The 21,799-nt window shown below is 45.7% G+C and overlaps 1 protein-coding gene and 1 pseudogene across 1 annotated transcript in view; one reads left to right on the forward strand and one right to left on the reverse strand.

Moving 5' to 3' along the window:
* The window catches only part of LOC105741883, a 42,029-nt pseudogene extending 24,057 nt beyond the window's left edge, over positions 1 to 17,972 (reverse strand).
* Positions 1 to 21,799, forward strand: part of Creb3l2 (cAMP responsive element binding protein 3 like 2) — a 122,888-nt gene that overhangs the window by 45,785 nt on the left and 55,304 nt on the right. The gene's annotated exons all lie outside the window — the stretch shown is intronic.

Below are 21,799 nucleotides of genomic sequence, written 5' to 3' on the forward strand. Positions count from 1 at the left end.
GACAGACAGTCCACTCTCATTCTTTACAGTGATGAATGCTGAAGTAGTGAGTGAGGGACCAGTGAAGAAGCAGAGTCAGATTCCTTGTGAGCCGCTGATCATTTTATCAGTTAGCTAGTAATAATAACCCTGTTCTTTTTCTTTTTTTTTTTGTATTTTAGGGAAGGGTCTACAGGGTGCTCAGGTTCTCACTACTAGATCAGACTCGTAGTGTTCCACCTGTTTACAGCCTCCCAAGAGCTGGGATTACAGGCATTCACCACCATGCCCAGTCTCAATTGCCATCTTAGCAAACCCTGGCCCCTGCGCCTGCTTGCAGGTGCTTTAATCTGCTGAGTTATTTTGCCGGCCCTAATAACCCTGCTCTGTATGTGCTTCTTGTTCAGGGACACCTTGTTTGCTGCATAGTGTTGATTTATTAACATTGTGCCACAGCTAAGCACACAGTCACTCTTGCCTGAGCAGAGCTTGTCAGATGCTTTCCATAGGCACAGTCGCAGTCTTCTTGTGCTATGGGTGCTATGTGGCACTTCAGGACTGTGTGCAAAGGGGCCAAGATCACCAAGAAACAGCGCAGAGCTGTGACAATGTGGTGCTAAGTGCACTGTGTGAAGAATGAGAGCATCGGGGCTGGAGAGATGGCTCAGTGGTCTAGAGCACCTACTTGGAACAAGCTTAGCAAAGCATCAGGGACCGCGGTTCAATCCCCCAGCACCACATGCCAGCCAGCCCCGCCCCCTGGTGGGCTGAGCTGGCCACACACACACACCACACTCTCTCTCTCTCTCTCTCTCTCTCTCTCTCTCTCTCTCTCAAATAAATAAATAAAAATTATATATAAAAAAAAAAAGAATGAGAGCATCACCTCCTTCAGATCTAGTTGGGACGTGCCTGTCACTTGACTCAAATGTCTTGCACAGATTCACAGCTGACCACAAAAGCACCTCGAGGGTTGATCTGGGGTTACGTGTAAGTTTTAGCAAGTAGCTGAGTCCACAAACAAGGAGTTTGTGAGCAGCGAGGGCTGGACTCTTGTGCTGTCCTCCTGGTTGGCCTCATGTATTTAACTAAGTTAGCACTAGTTCCCCTCACAAGTGAGTCTGGTATTTGCATAGCCTCTGTCCCACTCCCACCCCCAAGAAGCTACACCTTAAACATAGGTGGGGAGAGAAACAGTCAGGCACGATGGGCCTCAATAATGGGCCATGATGACCTCGCCTTCCATTTATAAGAGGTTTTCGCCTGCATGCACCTCTGTGAAGTGGTCTATCCTTCGGCAAAACACACAAGTGTGAATTGGTTTTAACCATCACTAGATCCAGCTGAGATGTTGTCTCAGTTACTCTTCTCTCATTGCTGGGACAAATACCCAACACCCAAAATGAAGAAAGGAAAGGTTTATTTAGCTCACAGTTAGTGGAGGTTTCAGTCCGTACTTGGCTGGCTCCAAGGCAGAGTGGCACATGGCAGAGGGCAACCTTCCATGGTGGTGGGAAACAGCAAGAGGGCAAGTGGAGGAGTAGCAGCAACAGTGACAACAGAGAGGAAGTCTGTCTGTCTGTCTCTCTTGTGTTACATTCAGGCTATCCACCCCAGGCTGGGTGTAGCACTCATACCCATAACCCCAGCAGTGCTAAAACCCATAATCCCAGTGGATCATGAGTTAATCTCAAACTCTAGAAGTCCCCACCCCATGACTGCAGGAGGCTCGGGAAGGACACCTAGCCACAAATCGTAACAGATGTCTTTCAGGCCATCCCCAGAAGCTGAGGTGAGTCTTGAACCTTTGTTGGAACAAAGCCTGGTTAGCGAGAATAGACATCTTATGAGAAGACACATGTGTCTCCTGTGGCTCACACACAAATGACAGTGCCCACCTACATTTCACCCTGAGGGCAATGTGCTGGGAAAGGGTGGTTTGCACAGCCAAGGGGGCTGCTTTTGATTTCCTGTCTCCATCCTATCTTTAGATGTGCAACTTTGGGCCGGTGAGATGGCTCAGTGGAATAAGCGCTTCCCTGACAAGTGCAAGGGCCTGAGTTCAATCCCTGGTCCCCCCCCCCCAAAAAAAAGGATAGATATGCAACTTTGAATATGTTGCAGAACCTCTCTGGGCTTGTACTTTCTCTTTGGTGAATGAGTGTAATAATTACCTGCTTCGTGTGTCTGTCTGTTGTGAAGATTTAATGGAGTAACACATTTAGTCCTGTCCTCATTGTACATCTGATGATAAGACCTACGTTGGCAAGGAGCTTATTGATGGATTCTTAGAGAAAATCAGTGAGCAGTCCTGGCGGTGCCCTTGGTTCCCCAGCAACTCTTGCCTGGAAATTGTTCCTCCCAGCAGCGCTATTAACAGATAACCAGTGTGTACTTCACATCTGTGAATATCTAAGCTAATAATGTTGTTTACTTAGAGCCTTCTCTAAAACGCATTATTTTTTTCTTGGTGTGAGAAGCACAAATTTTCCCAAGCAAACCAAAAAGATCCCCTTAAGTTTTTTTTTTTTTTTTTTTTTTTCTGACCCTGACTGTGTTGTCAAGCTATGCATGTGCGTCAACTGTGGAATAAGAGACTGGCTGTGGAATAAGAGGCCGTACACAGACCACGGCCAGAGGACTGGTGTGGAAGATGGTGGTGCAGACCTGGTGCTCATTTCAACAGCGGGGAAAACACAGAAGAAAGAATTGCCTTGCCCAGGCAGATCCTGAAGTTAGACACAGTCTTCCCAAGTCTTGGGGCTCTTGGAGCAGAAACCCCCCTAAGAAAGCATTCTTTTTCACCTGATAACTTTGCAATTAAATGAGAATATGTGGTCCCTCACATAATGTCCGGTGGAAGATGCTACTTCTATGTAACAGTGATACGGTTTCCAGAAAGTTCTTTTTCAAACTTCTGTATGAAGTTTCCAGTGAAAGCCAGCTACTAGGGTGCTCATGGAAGTTCACTGTGACCCACGCGGTAGCAAAGATAATGGGATCAGCAGTCGGAATGCTAAACTCCAAGTCCAAGTGGCTACTTCTCCCTGAACTTTGATAGCTGGTATCTCCCTGAGAGGGAAGATACTTGTTTGTGCTGATTTGGCCTTTTAGACTCCCCTGACACCCTGATCTCTGGACTCTGATGTGCCCTGCAGACTTATTTCTCAACCAGAGATGGGAACGCCTTCAGGCACACCGTGTTTGGGACTTCTGTCTATTCTTGTATCACGGTTGCATCACACTTCCTATCATATCCACATTCTCAATCGCATTTCACACTCACATGGCACGAGCTGCTGACATGCAACCACCCGTAAGCATGGGGCAGAGTCACAGCAGATGCAAGCAGTGCTCGGTGGTGACCCTGTAGTTCCCATCATCACTGAAGCTCAGCCGAATGGCCAGTTGCCATCATCTGGGGTAGGCCAAAGGACAGAGATGACAAAATGCCTGTGCTGTGTCTTCTCAGAGCTTGTGGAGTGGCCCAATACAGGGCCAGTTTATTTTCATGAAGCTGGTTTTCAGTAGTATACAATTATTCATTCTATTGAGTTACCAGGAAGAGTCAAAATAGATGACTTGTGTGTTGAGCCCAGCTCCCTTGGGAAGAAGCTAGAGGATCCTGTTATAGATTTCCAGTTTTCTTGGCCAAAGCCAGTCAGTATCCTGTTTCCTTTTGTTCCTTGCAGGGTGGCTGTAAATAGTAAACAGTCTGACAGTGAGAAATCTAGTGGAGAGATGGAACTGAGACACTGAAATTCTAATAAAGTGACTGTATTCCAACTTTATAGAGTTGGAGGTGAGAAAAGTTGCTGGTATGTTTTGACCTCTACCCAAGTGTTTCTCTGACTACTAACAGGATGGGGCTTAGGCACTAGGTGATAAAAATGTAGTTGGGTCCTGATTTAAGGTTTGGCAAAAGTTTGTATCAGCCTCAGGAATGGACAAGTGAGTGTGTTTTAAATAGTCCTGGAAAGCTTTGAGGTATATGTAAGACAGCATCTCTGTATGTCCATAACTTAGCACCATTTCTTGACACGTAGCAAATTCCTAACATATCTTAGCAGAAGAAGGGATCTTCTTGAAGCCAGTGATCAGAGGACAAGGGAGAGATGCAGGAGTGTGGAGACCTAAAGGCAGACAGGAAGCAGAAGTGTGACATTGCATGGTCCCCAGGGTTAAGTGTAGAAAAGATGCTGCTGGCGTCAAGTAAGGAAGAACTTTGCTTACCCACGGGACCAGAAACCAGAGTGAGAGTTCTTGCTGCATGGATTAAGGGAATCGCAACTGGCCCAAGAGAGCGTGGCCCACCACAAATGTCCTTCAAACTCAAAACAGAGGAAGGAAGTGGATATGGAGATGAATATTCAAGGAACATCACCAGCCAGGCCAGGACTCAATTAATCTTAAATGAGAGCCCAAAAATGTGTCTGTGTCCTATGTAAATGTGTCTATGTGTACTATGTAAATGTGTGTATTTCCTGTATTTCAAATATCCTTCGCCCTTCTATCCCTCAGTTTTCTTGTAAAAGTTTCTTTAAAAAAAATCAACTTATTCTTGGCTTAGCCCTTCAGGAAAAAAGAGATTTACTGAACCTAGGCCAGGAGAGAACAGCAGATCTACTGTATGAGAGGCCAGGAGTGCATTCATTTCTGTTTTGAAGGTAGGAAGCCTCAGATCAGGGTGTAGTGTGGATAGATTCTGGCCCCTTAGTTTTGGCATGCTAGAGAGCTATCTTCTTGTGTCCTCAGGGGACATGAATTTGATCATGGAAGCCCTACCCTTGGTGGCCTCTTCTAAACTGAATTGTTTCTCTCAGGCCCATCTTTGAATACTGTCACATTGGGCTTTAAGGCTTCGACATTGGAATTTTTTGGAGGCGCACAGTTCGGTTGACTGAACCACTAATAAATTTCAACAAATGTAGTGGCTTAAACCACAATATTTACTCTCTTATGCCCCTTTGGGCCAGCTCTGCTCTCGGTCTCTCCACGCCATGGTCAGGAGGCAGCTGGGGCTATAGCCTCATCAGAAGCCCAGGATCCCATGGGGCTCACCCGGTTGCAGGCAGAGCTCAATTTCATGTATCTGAGCAAACTTTGCATCTTCTGCGGCCTGGCAGGAAGACATTACTCAGCCTTTTAGATCCTCTTTGGAACAGGACTTCTGAGGAGATCAGTCCTGCCCAGGATCTCTCCCTGCTTTGTGTTGCTGAATGTGAAGCCTTGTCCCGAGCTACATCCCCAGTGCTTTGCTCAATTTTTATTTTGACTCACTGGGTTGCTAAATTGCTCAAGCTGTGCCCACACTTTCAAGTCCCCTGCCTCAACTTCCCCACAGTGCTGGGATTAGAAGCATGCGCCACCACGCCCGGCAATAATCTCCCTTTCCATCTATACTCAGTCAACTCATGTGGGGCCTTGGTTATATCCACAGAGTTGCCACCGTGGTAGCATCGCCTGCCTTCCCAGCAGCTCTGGCTGTCTCTCGCCTGTGTTGCCTGCCTCACTCAGGGCCAGGCGCATAGCCGTGGCTCATACCACAGGGAGCAGGCTACTCAGGGGACATCACACGACTCAGCTGCTCACTGGGCAGGAGAAGCCACGGTGGTGCTTTCTCATACCTTGATGGAAAAAGATGGATTTCGATGATAGTAATGGGGTGTGTATGTGTGTACGTATGTGTGCTGTGTGTGTGTGTGTGTGTGTGTGTGTGTGTGTGTTGGAGGGCTGTTCGGTTAGTGGGCTCAAAAATATTATTTTAGCTATTTATGGCTGGTGGCCCCGAGTTGTGAGAAAAGAAATCTCACTGAATGTAACCCAGCACTGTCCTTTTGCCTGGTGGCTGTTCTGTAAGGCTCTTAAGAGAGGCACGGGAGGTTGGTGGGGCTGGCTCTTGCACCTCTAGTTTTCAAGGCTGATTTGTTTCCAGCCAAGTCTTATTTTCAGGATAACGGGGTTTAGCACAAGTGATAACATCAGAGAGATTTTGGTCCACGTAACACTGAAAACAACTGAAAGAAAGAGATTGGCGACATGGCGTGTGATCGTCCCACAGGTCCCTGCTGAAAGGTGGCGACTTCTGGTGCCTGTTCATTTCTATATTGAGCAGGAGTGGGCAGAGCATCTGATATCCATCTTCCCTGGGCAGAAAACATTGCATCTCCTCAGCTCTTGTACTGTTCCTTGTCCCCAGGACTACTTAAACCAGGTCTCCCTTAATGTGATTAAAATGGAGCCTGCTTTTCTCTCTCTCTCTCTCTCTCTCTCTCTCTCTCTCTCTCTCTCTCTCTCTCTGTATGTATGTATTTAGTACAGGGTCTACAGGGTCTCACTACATAGATCAGACTTATAGTGATCCTCCTGTTTTCAGCCTCCCAAGCGCTGGGTTTACAGGTGCATGCCACCATGCCCGGTGTCAATCACTGTCTCAGTGAGCCCCAGGGACGGGGCCAGCACCGCACACTGGGAATCAAACCTCAGTCCCTGCGTCTGCCTAAGCAGGTGCTTTAATCCGCTGAGCTATCTGGCCAACCCTTGTTTTTCTTTTCTTATTATTATTAGAAATGCTTTTTTTCTCCTGTTCTTAACTCACAGATTTTCCCTGTAGAAAATGTACAGAAACATAAAAAGCACTTGCGCCTTGAGCTCTGTGGAAGTGCTATCAGCATTTTACCGTCAATCTATCTAGATGGTTCTACATTCCAGCGTTTTAGGGACAATTTCCTGTTTTACCTTTAAAACTGTAATAATGGACCCAGCTTTTGTAATTTAGATGCTTAGTTTGGACATCTTTATTATATGTTAAGAGCTAAGTTTATGCAATAGCATTTTGGATAGTTACCTTGACACACGTTCATTTATCCAAAGGGTCTTAGAGGAGTCATCTTGGGTTTCATGGAGGGATGCAGGGAGGTCAGCATTGTCCCCTTTGCTTGGCAGCCTGGTCTGTGAGATGATAACCTGGGTTGCTATCTGTCTGATGTCCGTTGGTCCAGCGCCTTCAGCTTACAGAGGCCAAGCTTGTGCTTCGTGTTTACTTTTTCCCAGGTTGGTTTCCAAGGCGGCTCGTGGAGTTCTTAAATACCTCTTTTGTGAGCCAGCAGCCCTAATAAACAAACCACTTTGTTGAGACTGGGAGTATTAGTACTGGCAGAGGTTCCTAACTGGACCCGCCGTTGCAGGCCTCCCAAGGCCGCAGGGTGGTCCAGCTGCACCTCCGCTCTGCACACAGACCTGTGTGCAGCTTTGTGAGGCGCTGTTTTTCTTTCTCCCCTCCCTTCTGCATGGGCTGCTGGTGGCACAAATCTGTTTAAGATGGATCAGTTTGAAGCCTAAATTTTAAGAGTTACTTCAAGGGTTGTCCTATTAGCAACCGGACCCTGCAGAGGTGAGAAGAGAGGGAGCTGAGATTTTGGAGGGGTGGCAGGCTCCCCGGAACTTACAAGTCAGTGACCCAGACAGACACCCTTCCCAGAGAACCTTTTGGTTCTCACAAAAAGACAGTGGCAGGAGACCTATTGAAGGACCAGCATGGATGTGGGAATTCCCAGTGGCCCAGCTGATCTTGCAGTTTGAAAGTTCATTCCTCTGAATGTGCATGGCAGCATTTTGGGGGTGTTACGTTGATGGGGATAGAGAAGCAGCTGACACTGAATGTCTAGAAACCCCATGATTTGTAGGTCAGTTCAATCAATGAAGAATCTTTTTTCCTAAAATGCCTGCATGGCCTGGTTAAACAGGCATGCGCCACCATGCCTGGTCTCAGTGGAAGGCTCAGCATGCCTGGGGGTGGGGCCAGCGAGACATGTGTTGCCAGGGATGAAACCCCAGTCCCTGCGCTTGCCTAAGCAGGCACTTAGCCAGCTGAGCTATCTTGCCGGTCCTCCAGTGCTTTCCACAAGTTGTCTACCCCTCTCTCTCCATTTCCCATAGAGCTTCTGCACAGCTGAGGGGTCTTGGTCTACATTTGGGGATTTGTGTCAGGGAACACTAATGTAGGACTTTTGATGACCAATTCTCTCTCTCTCTCTCTCTCTCTCTCTCTCTCTCTCTCTCTCTCTACTTGGCCGGCACAGCATGAGTCAATTTTTTCTGGTAAAAGCCTGTTGGGTTGTTTGTCTTGTAGAGCAGCCGTGGAAAGGGTGGAAACCATCCAGTCCTGTCCAGCTGTTAGCTCAGCCATCCTCAGGGGAAGGATTCTTTGCCAAAAGAATCTCGGAAAAGTCCAGAGAGAGGGAGTTTCAGGGAACACTGACTCAAGCTGAAGGTTTGTTTCCAGGCCATTTTATTCTCTAAAGTGTGGGAGGAGTTGACCTCAGTCATAATTGGTCTGTGAATGTCGGAGCTGCAGGGGGCCTGGAAGCCATCTGGCCTCACTTTTTGTATGCTGTGTTTTAAAAAAGAGACCATGAGAGGTTCAGTGACTTTCCTGAGGACACAGAACCAGGTAGAGACAGAGATGGGTACCAAACCCAAAGCCTTTTGGACCCTCCCAAAGCACTCTTTCCACTGCACCGCGAGGCTTTCCTGACTTTCTTCATGTAAGATACCCCGTTCCTACCAAGGTGTTCCATCATTCAAATATTCAAACCTCACCAACTTGCTGAGACTTGGCTTCTTGGATTCCGTAAAAGAATCTTTGACGGCCGTGAGGCACGTGCATCTTCGGGCTGCAGTAAGCAGCAACTGTCAGTCTTGAAAAGAAAATCAGGAGCGTTGCTTTACATTGGCATTCGGGAGAAAAGCACTCAAGTGAGCTATTTGGTAACAACCTTGGACATGTGCAGGTTGCATGTGTTTTCCAGAGGGACGCTGCAGAGTATCTTGTTTCCCTGCTCTCATAACGACGTGCTAAGATCACTAGTCTGCGTGCATGGTCTTTCTTAGAAAGAGAATGTTGTGAGGGTTTTTTTTTTTGTCCTTGCTAGACATCCTGCAGCTCTCCTAAGGTCAAATCAAGAAGAACGGCGGGGCAGTAGGTAGGCGATAGGGGATATCTGCCCAATGGAAAAAGCACTCAGAGGCAGATCTTTCAGCATACCTGGGCTCCACTTCCAGGGGGACATGGGGAACTTGGTCTCAGTTGTGACAGATTTGACTCCTGCTTGGAAACAGAGCACGTAATGTTGGAGTCCGTGAGGGTGTCCCCTCAAGCAGTGCACTTTGTCTCTTACTTCTGTGCTGCTGTCTGTCAGGGACTCTGTCAGGGACCCTCAGCTGCCCTGTTAGCGGTGATCTCGTTCCTCACATTGGTTATTTTAGGATTTGGGGGTCTTTTTTTTTGTGCTAGCAGTATACTGAGGCAGGGACTTGGAAATCCTCCTCCAGTTTAACTCTCACCAGTCCCCTCGTAAAAGCTTGGGTGGGAGGTTTGCATACAAATTATAATTGCGAGTTAAAACACAGAGCACTGAAGAATCACATGGATTTGGTCCAACGGAATGATTTAGGGGAGAATCGTGGGGAGTAAGCAGATGTATTGAGACTAGCAGTCAAGGCCTGGCTTACCAAAAGAGGAAAGGGAATTTTAGCAGTATGGTGCCCTGAACATTGAGCCCCTTGGTGGGCGAAGGGGCCAGCTGGAAGCTTTATGAGGTTCATTAAGAAAAAAAATGTTACTTCATGACCTTATCTTTTTTAATAGTGTGGCTAGGCTGATAGGTCAACAAATGTCTACAAATGTTACATCCCAATCCTAGCATATAATAAAAGACAGTAAAACAGCTAGCATTTATTAAGCTGCAATGGTGTGGAAGGAAGGATTCTAAGTGGATTGGGAAACACCAAATTCTGCTTATTTAGGGGCTGTCTTGGCTATTTTTCTCTTGCTGCTGGGACAAAATACCCAACACCAGAAGTTGAAGAAGGAAAGGTTCATTCAGCTCACAGTTAGCGAAGGTTTCAGTAAGGAAGAGTGGCACATGGCAGAGGGCAGCAGTTCGCGGCCGCAGAAAGCAGCAAAGAGCAGAGGGAGGAGCGGCAGCTGCGACAGCTAGTAAGCTTCTCTCCCCCCATCCAGGCAGGGATAGCACTCACACCCATAATCCCAGCACTGGGTCACAAATTAATCCGAACTCTAGAAGCTGCTCCAGTGACTGCATGAGATTTTGGGGGGACAACTAGACACACACCATAACTGGGGGTGTGGGTAGTGGGTTGTGCACCTGACTTTGGCATCTTTGTTTAAAATGCTGGAGGGCCGGGGAGATGGCTCAGTGGAATAAGCACTTCCCTGGCAAGCACAAGGGTCTGAGTTCCATCCCCAATTCTGCCTAAATAAATAAATAAATAAATACAATAAAATGCTAGAACTTGCTTTTCCTCATGTCTCATTCCTAGGAGCCTGACCAAAACCAATGGCTTAGCTTGAGGCTGGCAGGGTGGAGCGACAGAGCTAGCAGGTGGCTCCTCATGCCTCACTGTTTCAACAAATTCTGCACCTGAGGCTGGCAGGTGTGGAGCTTTGAGGTCCTCAGGGCATCTGAGGGCAAAAGAGGCTTCTCCACCTCCCCTGGTTGAATTTCATAAGCCAGAGACGCAGGCAGGAGCAGGGTCAATGGCTGCTGTCGCTGATCGGCCGGCGGAGGTCAGGAAGAGAGTCAGCTGTGGGAAAGAAGCAACTTTCATGTTTGCAGCCCAGGAATATTTTCTCGGCTAATTTCCACCAGTTGCAGGACCATGTCCCTCCCATCTAGAGTAGAGCAGCTGTGAAATTGTTCTCTATTTGCTTCAGTTTTGAACAGAAGTTGCTTTTCTGTTTTCGTAGGGGATACAAGCCATGTGAGATTTGACCAGGGTTATTGCTAATAATTACAGTGCTGACTTAGAATCCATTTGTCCTTGGTACTCTTAAGAGTTTGGTGCCTGGATCCCCCATAGTTACCCAAATCTGCAGGTATTCAAGTCCTTTATACAACATAGCTTAATATTTGAATATAACCTATGCACCCCTTCTTACCTACTTGAAATCATCTCCTGATGGTTGGTGATGTAAGTGCTGTCGAAAGACCTGGCGTCGTGTAGTGTTAGGGGAATAATGACAAGAAGGAAGTCTAGACATGTTCAGTTCAGATGCAGGCTTTATTCAAACATTTTCAATCTGTGGTTGGTTGAATCTGCTGAAGCAGCAGCTGCTGCTGTGTGTGGTATCCAAGTCACGTGTCCAGTGGGGACAGCCCTGTGTTCCCTGGCTCAGGGCTCCTGGTGTGTGCAGGCTGTCATTCTGTAGAGGTGGGGCACACACGTGAGGTCTGCCAGAGCAAGGGAGAGGGAGACTGGAAGGCAGGGTTTGTGGGTTCCACGGGGCTCCTGTTGCACTTGTGTGGGGCGAAGGAGCACCTCCTGGCAGTGAGTCATTGTCCATGCGCTTACACAAGACAGGAGCACCTTGTGCTTCTGAAGCATTTGCTTCCATTCCAGTGTGCCATTCCAGGACGAGATGATCTCACTAGTGCCCGGGACATAATTGGTTCAAGAAGAAAGTATAGATTTCCACGGGGGCCTTTTTTTTTTTTCCTACAAACTTCTTGTCTTGGTGACTGTCTTGCTGCTGGGATCAAATACATAATATGCATGAGCTAAAGGAGGAACCATTCAGCTTAGCTCCCTGCAGGTAGAACTTTCAGCCCACTGTCAGTCAGTTGCCAGGCGAGGTAGCCTGGCGGAGGGGAAAGACCTCTAGGAATGGCAGGCAGGAAGCAGCATGACTTCCTCAGCCTTTTCTTTCTTATTCCAAGCAGGTCACAGGGCTGTCCACCCGTGGAGGATCTTCCCTCTCCAGTAAGCCCACCGTCTATACCCAGAACTCTGCTCACCCAGCCAATCAGTGCGCTACTCCAGTATCCCACCCACGCTCCAGCCACCTCCCCACAGCCCCACTATGAGCACATGAGACTTTGGAGAGACATCTAGAGAGAAGCTGTAATGTTTATGATCTCTTAATTTTCTGTAATGCATATCTTTGAAATTGGACCTTGACTTGAAGGAAGAATTGCTCAGTCACAAACCACATGCCCTATGAGGTGAAGTTCGTTAAGATCACCTGTGGGAGCCTCTTCAGTGTGCCATAAGGGGATCCTCACGTTCAGTTTCTCTTGTCACAGAATCTGTAGGGTAAAGAGCTCACTCCTCAACTCAGAGTTTATGTGCCACTTTGGACCTTAGTTTTCTCAAATTAGAAGGGCCAAGTTGGCCTGGACCAGTGACTGGGAACCTTTTAGAGATGAGGGCGCCAAACTGCAACTTCAAACCCATGATTTATCACAAAGTGCCAACCCTGCAATTAAACCCCAATGCTGAGGTTTTAAGCTTAGAAAAAGAAAAAAAAAAAAACAAAACACCTCATACAGTAACATCTTTTATCTGCAAAGAAAAACATAATATCTTGTGTTCGGTGAGTTTGCCCCCACAGGCCTGGACAACTTCCGGGCTTCCTGCAAGCTGCTGGAGTCTGTGACTCGGAGGCTGCTGCCATAATCCAAAGTGTTTGTGGAATACCAAGTGTCAGTCTTCAGTTCTTTGAGGGTTGGGGCCAAGAGGGTACAGACAGTGACTGTTGTGGTTTGCACCTCCTGGACCCATGACGGGTACTGAGGATGCTTTCTATTGAAGAGAGTGGACAGAATAGAGAAGGGAAGCTCGTGTCTGCAAATCTACAGAATTACTTATAGGGTGCGAATCTAAAAGGTTAAGAGCTATAAATTGAAGGATGAAGGACAGAAAAGAGGGTATCAACAAGTGCTACACCACCAACCAAGAGTAGCCTCTTGAGGTGAACTGGAAGATAGTAAATAAGGACTGTCCCAGCTAGTTTAACTCTGACTGGAACTTTGGGTTTACATTGCATTATGCTGGAGGCTTTTAAGTGTGTGAGGTTAGAAGGGAAGGAGGATAAAAAAAAAAATTAAGATTTGCTGTGTACCTGTACTAACTCCCCATGAGGAATGTAGCCATTACAATATACTGCAAATATGTACTAATAAAAAAATAAAAATTGAAGATAAAGCACAAATGTTTTGTTGGCTTTGGCATGTAGCAAACAGAAAACCATGCTGCATAGCCAGAAGGCTGAGGGCAGAGTCTAGACTTAGTCTAGAAAATACAGAACTGCAGAAGGAAGAATTAGCCAAGAAGACGGCAGCCATCCTGGGTCCCAAGTCTCTGTAGCATCCCTCCAAGGGACATAGCAAGGACAGCTGCAGATGACAAGTGGTGAGCTCCAGGGAGAACTTTCAGTTTTGGTGAGGTTCAGCTGCCTGTTGGGGCAAAAGGAAGAAGCAAGAGCAGGACTCGGGATGGTTTGATTTTCTGAGAATAAATCAGAGAGGTTCCTTCAGCCCCTGTGGATATGTCTGAGCAGCTCTGCCCTGTCTAAAAATTCGTCTTCCTTTAAGATGAAAAAGTTGCCCTATTCTTGAGTCACAGTGAAAATTCAGAGAGCATTTCTTTTGTATAACTAAGGATCTGAGCTCTGAATTCTGTGTGTTGGAGACTGGGTGAATAGGGCTGTGCTAGAAGTGTCTGCGAAGGAGAACTAGAACCAGAAATCTTTCCCTACCCCTTTTTACTCCACCATATGTACCCTCTGCATAATTCTGTCTTGCATGGACCAGTTGCAGGGCTGGGGAGGTAGCTCAGTGCCATAAGTGCCTGCCTGGCAAGCGTGAGGTCCTGAGTTTGATCCTCACTCTCCCCCCCCCAAAAAAAAAAGTTTCAGTCATGGTGCTTCAGACCTGTGTAAACCACTTGCATTGGACATGGAAGGACATACATTGCTACATATTTTTTTTTAAATTGTATTGCTATGGGAACTGGTTGGATGTCCTTGGGCCATGGAAGTTGAGGAGCTCTACTAGGCAAGACCCTGGTTTGGTTGTAGAAAGACTTAAAGGGGACATTTTGGAGACATTTGCAGCGGCAGCCTCACAGAGCCAAGAAGTAAACAGATAAGATCTGTTGGTGTTAGCTCGTGACATCCGTTAGGTTTTCTTTGCCACAGCAGCCACTACTGGGTTAATTCTCCCTTAAATTCTTTAGTGGATGTGTTTGTATAGGGAGTGGACATTCCTTCAAAGAAGCAAAGGGTTCACATTAAATAATGAGAACTGCAATGGGTCATTGAGGAATGGACTGCTTTTGGAAGAAGGGCATCTTTACTTGTTTTATGAAGAAAAATTATGTAGTTTTAAGGGAATTAGTATTGGTACATGACCCTTGAGGCAAACACTGTTTGTATGAATTCAAAGGACCATAAAACTACTGAGGGTGTAAAGTGTGTGTGTGTGTGTGTGTGTGTGTGTGTGTGTATGTGTGTGTGTGGTTCTGGGAATCGAACCTCATGCCTTCTGCATGCAAGGTAAGAGCTCTACCCTTGAGCTACATCCTCAGCCCTGAATTCATATTTATATAGTAAGTTAGTTAAAGGAGCCTTTTGCAAAAATCTTTTAGCACTTGGAGATTTGAAACAAAATTAAGCAGAAATTATAAGGACATCTTTTCCATCCCGTCTGCACACATGCATCGCCACCCTGTCACCCGCATTTCCCTGCAAAGTAGTCTGTTTGTTACAGTGAGTAGACCCTGATGTGCCATTACCCCCCAGAGTTTATGCTTAGTCTTCATCTTAACATTTTGCACTGTGTGGATTTGGCAACTGTATAATGACGCTTATCCACCATTAGTTTCTTTCTTCTTTTCAGACTTTAACTTTTATCAGTGCACTGATTGCATTCACTCTGGGTACATGTACTTATCACATCTTCATTCTTTTTGCATCTCTTACACCCCCCAGTAGTTTCATGGCCCTAAGAGTCCATCTACTCCCCCTCCCCAAGGTGCCTCTTGACAAAGCATAGAATTGACCCTTATGGGTGGATTCATTTTAAGACTTCTTAAAGTAGCATCTAACATCCATCAATGTCTTTATAATTGAGTCTAACTTTTTTTTTTACTATGTAGAGAACAGCACATCTGAATACAGATGCTCCTCATTTCATGACCTACTGGCTTAACTACTATTCAGACTTAAAGTCTTCCGCTCAGACTTACGACTCGGGAGCGGGAGCAGCAGTGGAGCCTGCAGGGGGCTTCCTCAACAGCCCAGTACTGTGATTGTTGCCGATTCTACTGTACAGTCTGGTACTATAGTTTTGTAGTCTGTTGTACGTCTCAGCACTGCATGTATGAGTGACACAAATAGAGCAAAATCATGAAGTTGGGGTTTCCATTACCATTTCTTTGTCCTGGATATTGTACACCCTACATGCAATTCCTCTGTTAGTGACCGGTTAACTTAATGGCCCAGTCTCAGGACCCTAACTCCATTGAGAAGTGAGGCACATCCGCACTACAAACCAGAGTTTGCCTGTTTGGGGATGGGACTGTCCCTAAAAGGCAAGTCTTGTTATTGCTTGTGAAATTTCAGTGAAATAAATAGCTCTTTACCAAAACAGAATGAAATCTGAGAAACAACTCCTCCCCACAAGTCCTCACCTCTTTTGCAATAAAAAAGAAATGCTCCAGGGCTCAGCCTTTTTGTAATTTAGAGACATATGAAATATGCAGTACACAGAAGAGCCATGTGTTTGGCTGGAGGGAGGCGTCGGTTAGAGTGAATTTGAGGCATGCCTTCTGAATTATTTCTTGTCACCTTGCTCCACCACATTCCCTACTTCTGTGGCTCTAGCTTATGGAGCTGTGAGCTCCAGGCATGGGTTTAAGCTGTGATTTTCGCCTGAGAACAGATGTTTTAGCCTGAGATCCACGACAAAAAGGTTCCATTTCCAGACAGCAGGGCTGGGGAGTTGGATGGTTGGGGAGTGTGGACTGGACTCTCGCAGCTGGCTCCTGGTTTCCCTTACCTGAATCCCCTTGCCTGCCATATCTAGTCACTGTCCAGGATGGATCATGCAGCAAACAAACCCACAGTGCAGGAAGAGGGCATTTTACCTCCTCCTTCTCCCAAGTAGGAAACTTTTTGTAGCTCTGTTTTATGTTGCCTGGAATATTTTAGAAAATTACAGGGTTTTGTAACTGAATAGATGGTTACCCATAACCTATAAATATTCATGTATGATTACTTCTGTCTCTTCTGGGGGGACTTAAACCTTGGAGCCATGGAGTCCCCTCCCTTCTGCAACAGACTTTGTGATGGGAGAGGCTTTGTGAGCTGGGCTGTGTGTATGTGATTGGCCGTGACTCAGGCAGGATCATGGGGAGCATTCATGGCCTTCTCCTCAAGGTCCGCAGATCAAAGACAGGGGACAGATGATTGATCAAGCCTAAAATCTCCTCTGCTGCTCCCTCCACACATGCACTTGTGCACACATATCGCTTGACAGGGCAAGAAACTGCACGGAGAAGAGTGTAGCCAGTGACGAGCAGGGGCAGGAGTGGAATCCACTGCTTTGCCTTCGACCTCTAAGGAGGCCTGATGAGTGATCACAAGACGGCAAAGCTACCTTGGAATGTGCTTGGTAAGTCCCATGGATGACAGGAGACAGGACATCCGGTCTGTAAAACGTGTGTTTTGAGACGGTCCTTTTTACGTGGCTTCTCTTTCTCCAACTTTCTGGCCACCCCTTGCCTAACACAGGGCTTTACACAGATCGCTGTTCCTGTGTCTCAGGGACAAGTACTGCATGAAGATGACTTAGTGGCTCTGAGCACCAGTGATCTGAGCGCTAGTGTTGTGAATCCTTCGCTTTCTTCTCACCTTATTCTCTTCGCTCACCCATCTTGGTACAGTTCTTAGCAACAGACCACCTCCACTCCACCTGTTAGGCTGTGTTTGGCAATTTATTAGTGATCTGTAAACATAAGTTTAAATACTTCAGAGGTACAGTGATTTTTTTTTTTAACAAATTAATCATTTCTCCTAATTTATCAACTGGATATTGCTTTTTTTTTTTTTTTTTTTTGGTGGTACCGGGGATTGAACTCAGGACCTTGCACTTGCCAGGCAAGCACTTATTCTACTGAGCTATCTCCCCAGCCCTGGATATTGCTTTAAAGCTTTAATCACTTTATTTATAATTATTGGGAGACCTACTTTTTTATTGTTTAACTGATTTTAATAACATGACATCAAGCCCCTAAAATTGACATGATCATTAGGCAAAATAAATAACTGAATACTGACTTCTTTCAAAAATATAAAATAAGAACTGGCCAAATAGCCCAGAGGATTAAAGTGCCTGCAAGCAGGCATAGGAGCCCAGGGGTTCCATCCCTGAGCCTGCTGTGGCAGCCCCACCCCCGGGGCGCTGGGCGATGACAATTGCGACTGGGCATGGTTGTGCGCGCCTGTAATCTCGGCTCTTGGGAGGCTGTAAACAGGGGTATGACTACGAGTCCAATCTAATAGTAAGACCCTGAACACCTGTAGACCCTTCCCTAAAAAATACCCCCAAAATAAATAAGTAAATAAAAATATAAATTCAGCAAAAAGATGTGAAAATAGGCAAGTTTCCCTTACATAAATGAAGTTTTCTCAAAAAGAAATTTTTCCTTTCCGTGTCATTTGAAGAAGGGAAATTACCATTTTAAACAATATTCAAGTTTATTAAACAAATTTAAAAAAAAATGAGTTATAAAATGCTTCACATTCATCAGCTTCAGGGTTTATGTTGCTGCCAAATTTTGTACATAATTGAACTTTCAAATCTGCTAACACCCGCTGAATCGATTCTACTCTGGATTCTAAGCCATCGACTTCTTGCAAATTTTCCTTTGCTGCTTCTAGCATTTCTTGTGTTTCTTCTCGAGCATGGCTAATGAAAACGTCACCGATCTGGTCAGGTATCATTAAGCAGTCATCCTCTGCGACCATGATGTCGTCACAGGCATCTTTTAAATTCTGGAGCTGCTTCTGTTTTAGCTCTATTTCTTCCTTTAGCTCTGTGATTCTACTTGCGTTGCATGCAAATTTGTTATTCTTCAAAAGTGACGTTGACGGCTTCTGCAGCCGCCTTCTTCATGGTAGCTGCCATCTTGGGCGGGAGACCTACTTTTTTTTTTTTTTTTTTTGGTGGAACTGGAGATTGAACTCAGGCCCTTGCGCTGGCCAGGCAGACACTTATTCTATTGAGCTGTCTCCCTAGCCCCATTTTAATCCACGTTTGTTCTCTGTTTGATCAAAAAGCTGTGAATAATCATAGATCCAGGTGAGACTGATGCTGGATGCTCAGAAGGGGACAGATAAAAGGGCTTACATCTAGGTCACAGAATTTTAGAAGGCCTGACGATAAAATATTTAAGAAAGACAGCATGGAAAGGAGCATCAGAGAAAAGTAAAACCAGGTCAGCTGAATAGACATTCATGCTAAGGGCTGTAGCCGTCTAAGACAGATCAGTTCAAGCTGTGTCTTTCTAGGATTACTTTATAGAGAAATAGACTTCTTTCATTTTAGATAGTTCCCTGATGGGTAAAGAGGGGCATAAAAAAGACTTTCTAGGAAAAAGTGTGAGACATTGGTGAGCAAGGGAAAATGCCAGCAGTTTATTGTTTTAATTGCATTGGATTTTTCTTGCCCTTTTTTTTTTTTTTTTTTTTAAAAAAAAGAGTTTTGTAGTAGACTACTAGTAGCCAGTGAAGTATTAGGTGCATGACATGCATTATTTAGTTCAGTCTTTCCAGCAGGAAGTCGGTACTATTGTTGACTTGACTTTATAAGGGAAAGACACCAACAAGTGGAGGATGTGGTACCTTGCTTATCTTTGGACAGCTGAGAGTCAGGATTCGAGTTTGGACCTATCTCCAAAGCTATATTGCTACAAGGTTACACTGAGTCAATTAGGATTACAGTGAAAGTCTTACGTATGAGAGCTCACAAGATGGCAAGGATGTGACCATGTGGGACCACGTGGAAGGATGTTGAATACGTAAAGGTCCTTAGATAATGGGAAGAAATGGTCTTGACATCATTCTTAAATTCTTAAAAGAAGTTGCTCAGTATCTTTACGGAAGTGGGTGATGAATGTTGTAGGGTATGGGTTTAACTCCTTGGAAGGTTTCTTCCAACCTAGAGATTTTGTATTGGGCCTTGAACCCTTCTGCAGAAATATACACTCAAGGCAAGGGGATGTGCCCATCCTTATCGCTGATGGACCACAGAAACCCATTCCAGGAGCCCTTTCACCTAGCGACCCCAGGGCCTATCTACACTGTTAGTGAAGAGGACCTTGTGGTCTTAGTGAATGGACTGTCTGCATGTTTATCTGGCTTTAAAGGCTGACTTCCATGAAGCTGAAAGCGAGCACATGTGATTTGGAACCGGGTGGACGTGGGTCAGAATCTCATTCTTCCCTTTCATCAGCACTGTAACTCTGAGCCAAGAGCCAGATGGTCCCAAGTACCTGTTTTCTCACCTCTGCAGAGAATCTCATCTAAGTATCCACCCATTTTCTGAAAATCAGAATTGTCAGGCATTCAGTCTGTCAGAGTCTTCAGTAAGCATTGACTTTCTGTTTCTGCACTTGTTAAAATCTTGCTAAGCAGCTGGATTTGAAGGCTCAAGGACCTCTTCCCTGGGAGAAACACTATGAGAAAATCCAATCAATTTGAAATAACAAGAGTCTTAGATCAAGGTCTGTCAGTAGGGAACTGAAATGATGACTGGACGAAACGTCAGTTTCGCAAGATTGTTGTTGATCACTGCGGAAAGAAAAGTCTGTGAAAGTATTTTGCAAACCCATAAGGCTTGATTAAAATGCTAGCCAGGATGACAAAATGTTGCCATGCCACTGTCTCTGAGAGAACTAAGATAAACTTGGTCACCTTGTTGAGGTGTTTGCAGGGTCCAGAAGGGCTCCTTCTCTGAAGCTTACTTCATTCATTTCTTTGGTTTTTGGCCACCAGAAGTATAGTGACTGGCTCTCACTGCTGTCTCTCACTGGCTGGCATGCATGAGGCCTGAGCCTTGCACCTGCCCTTGCACCTGCCCTTGCACCTGCCCTTGCACCTGCAGTAGAATGCTGACCTCCATGCTGAGTCCTGGAGCCCACAGTTTCCGAGGAGACCCAGCTGGAACCATTTTGTCAGACTGAGTCACAGCACCTGGTGAGGACCAGTTGGTTAGTACTTACCTTTGCTGAGTTCTTACATGTGAGTGGATGGCAAGGCACAACCAGTCCTTGCTTCTGGGCAAGTTGCCTTCTCCAGAGACACTATGGTAACACACTTGATAATAACTGTGAATTCTTCAGGATTGCCTACCATTAAGGCTAACGTGTTCCAGAACATGGTAATTACTGCATCATCCAAAGTAGGGGGAGCTCAAGGAAGGGTAGCAGAGATAGAGAAGGTTTATTATTGGTTATCCAGGGGATGTTCCTGAAAACATTCATTAGTGCTGCTCAGGAGAAGGAAAACAGAGAGCATCAGCAGAGTAGCCTGACCTGGGCAGCGTTGCTTTGCCTGAGGATAGACCAAGATTCCGGAAGTTTACTGGAGCCAGCATCGTTGGCTAGAGTTGACTTTCCTATTCTGGGGACAGAATTGTGGCTTGGAAATGGAGAGCCTGTGAGTTTAGCTCTTACTTTTTGCCTCTTATGTCCTGTATTATTCATTTCTCTTTTCGCTTCCTTAATTTTTCTTCGAAAGAACTCTGCCTGACACTTGGACACGACTCATCATCAGTTTGGCAGTAACATGCCTTCGGGGAGCCACTTAGGGCATCAGCTGCTGACCACAGGTTCCTCAGGAACCCGGAAATCTGGTCCTCACCTTAGGCGGGCTTCTGTTCTGCCCCCTGCTGCTTAGAGTGTGCCCCAAATTAGCAGCATTCCCTGAGACTGGTTAGAAGTGAAGGATCTGGGATTCCATCTAGACCCAGCAATCAGAACCAGGGTCTTAGATTCCCAAGTAGTTCACATGCACCAGGCAGTGTGAGAAGCGTTGGCCTGCATGGTGGCCTTGGATAAGGTGTGTGACTCTTTAGTCTCTCCACTCTTCTTAGTTTGTTTTCCTAGAGCCTACATTTAAGATTTGGCAGCTGTCAATCAATGAATTTTCCTCTGACCTTGGGCATCTCAGAGCCTCCAGGGGCTTTGTAAGCTTCTGACATTAAGGTGGTGCAGCACAGTGTGTGAAGAGGGCTGAGGAGTGGGGGTGAAACCTACTTGCAGTGGTTGAGACTGAAGCAAGCCCAGAATCACAGGTGGTGTTGGGGTTCCGTAGGGCGATGCCGTTCACCTACTCATTTAAAATCCCCAAGGGCGACTCCTCGAATGTGTGTGTCTCGATGTTCAGGAACGTTTATCACAGAGTTCTCTATAATAAAATAATTTAAATATAACGAAATACAATCCAGATACAAATGAAGCCAAGTTATGGGTGTCAACATGGATGGATGTAAAAAGTGTAGTGGAGAGAAGAAGGCTGAAGCAGTGTGCATCAATATGATATCATTTATTTATTTACTTATTTACCTATTTTTTTAATTGGTACAGGGGATTGAACCCGGGGCCTTGCACTTGCGAGGCAGGTGCTTGTGCTGCTCAGCTATCTCCCCAGCCCCCAATATCATTTATTTAAACCATGAGGGAATCATACATAAGCATTAGAGACATATGTATTATAAAAGTATAAGGACTCAGATAGGAACACTAGACAGTTCAGGCTGGTAGTTAGTGTTGAGAAAGTGGAGAGTGTAGTGAAAGAGCTTCAACAATCTTTTCAGATATTTTACCTATTAAAGAAGAAGGGAGGGAGGAACAGGGGAAGGGAGAATGCGAAAAAAATTACAGAAGAAAACATGGAAAAGTTCGATTGTTTTAAAAAGGAATGATAAAACATTTAAAAATTAGATTATATTTT

Source organism: Octodon degus, unplaced genomic scaffold, assembly GCF_000260255.1.
Source record: "Octodon degus isolate 3935 unplaced genomic scaffold, OctDeg1.0 scaffold00027, whole genome shotgun sequence".
Taxonomy (NCBI): domain Eukaryota; kingdom Metazoa; phylum Chordata; class Mammalia; order Rodentia; family Octodontidae; genus Octodon; species Octodon degus.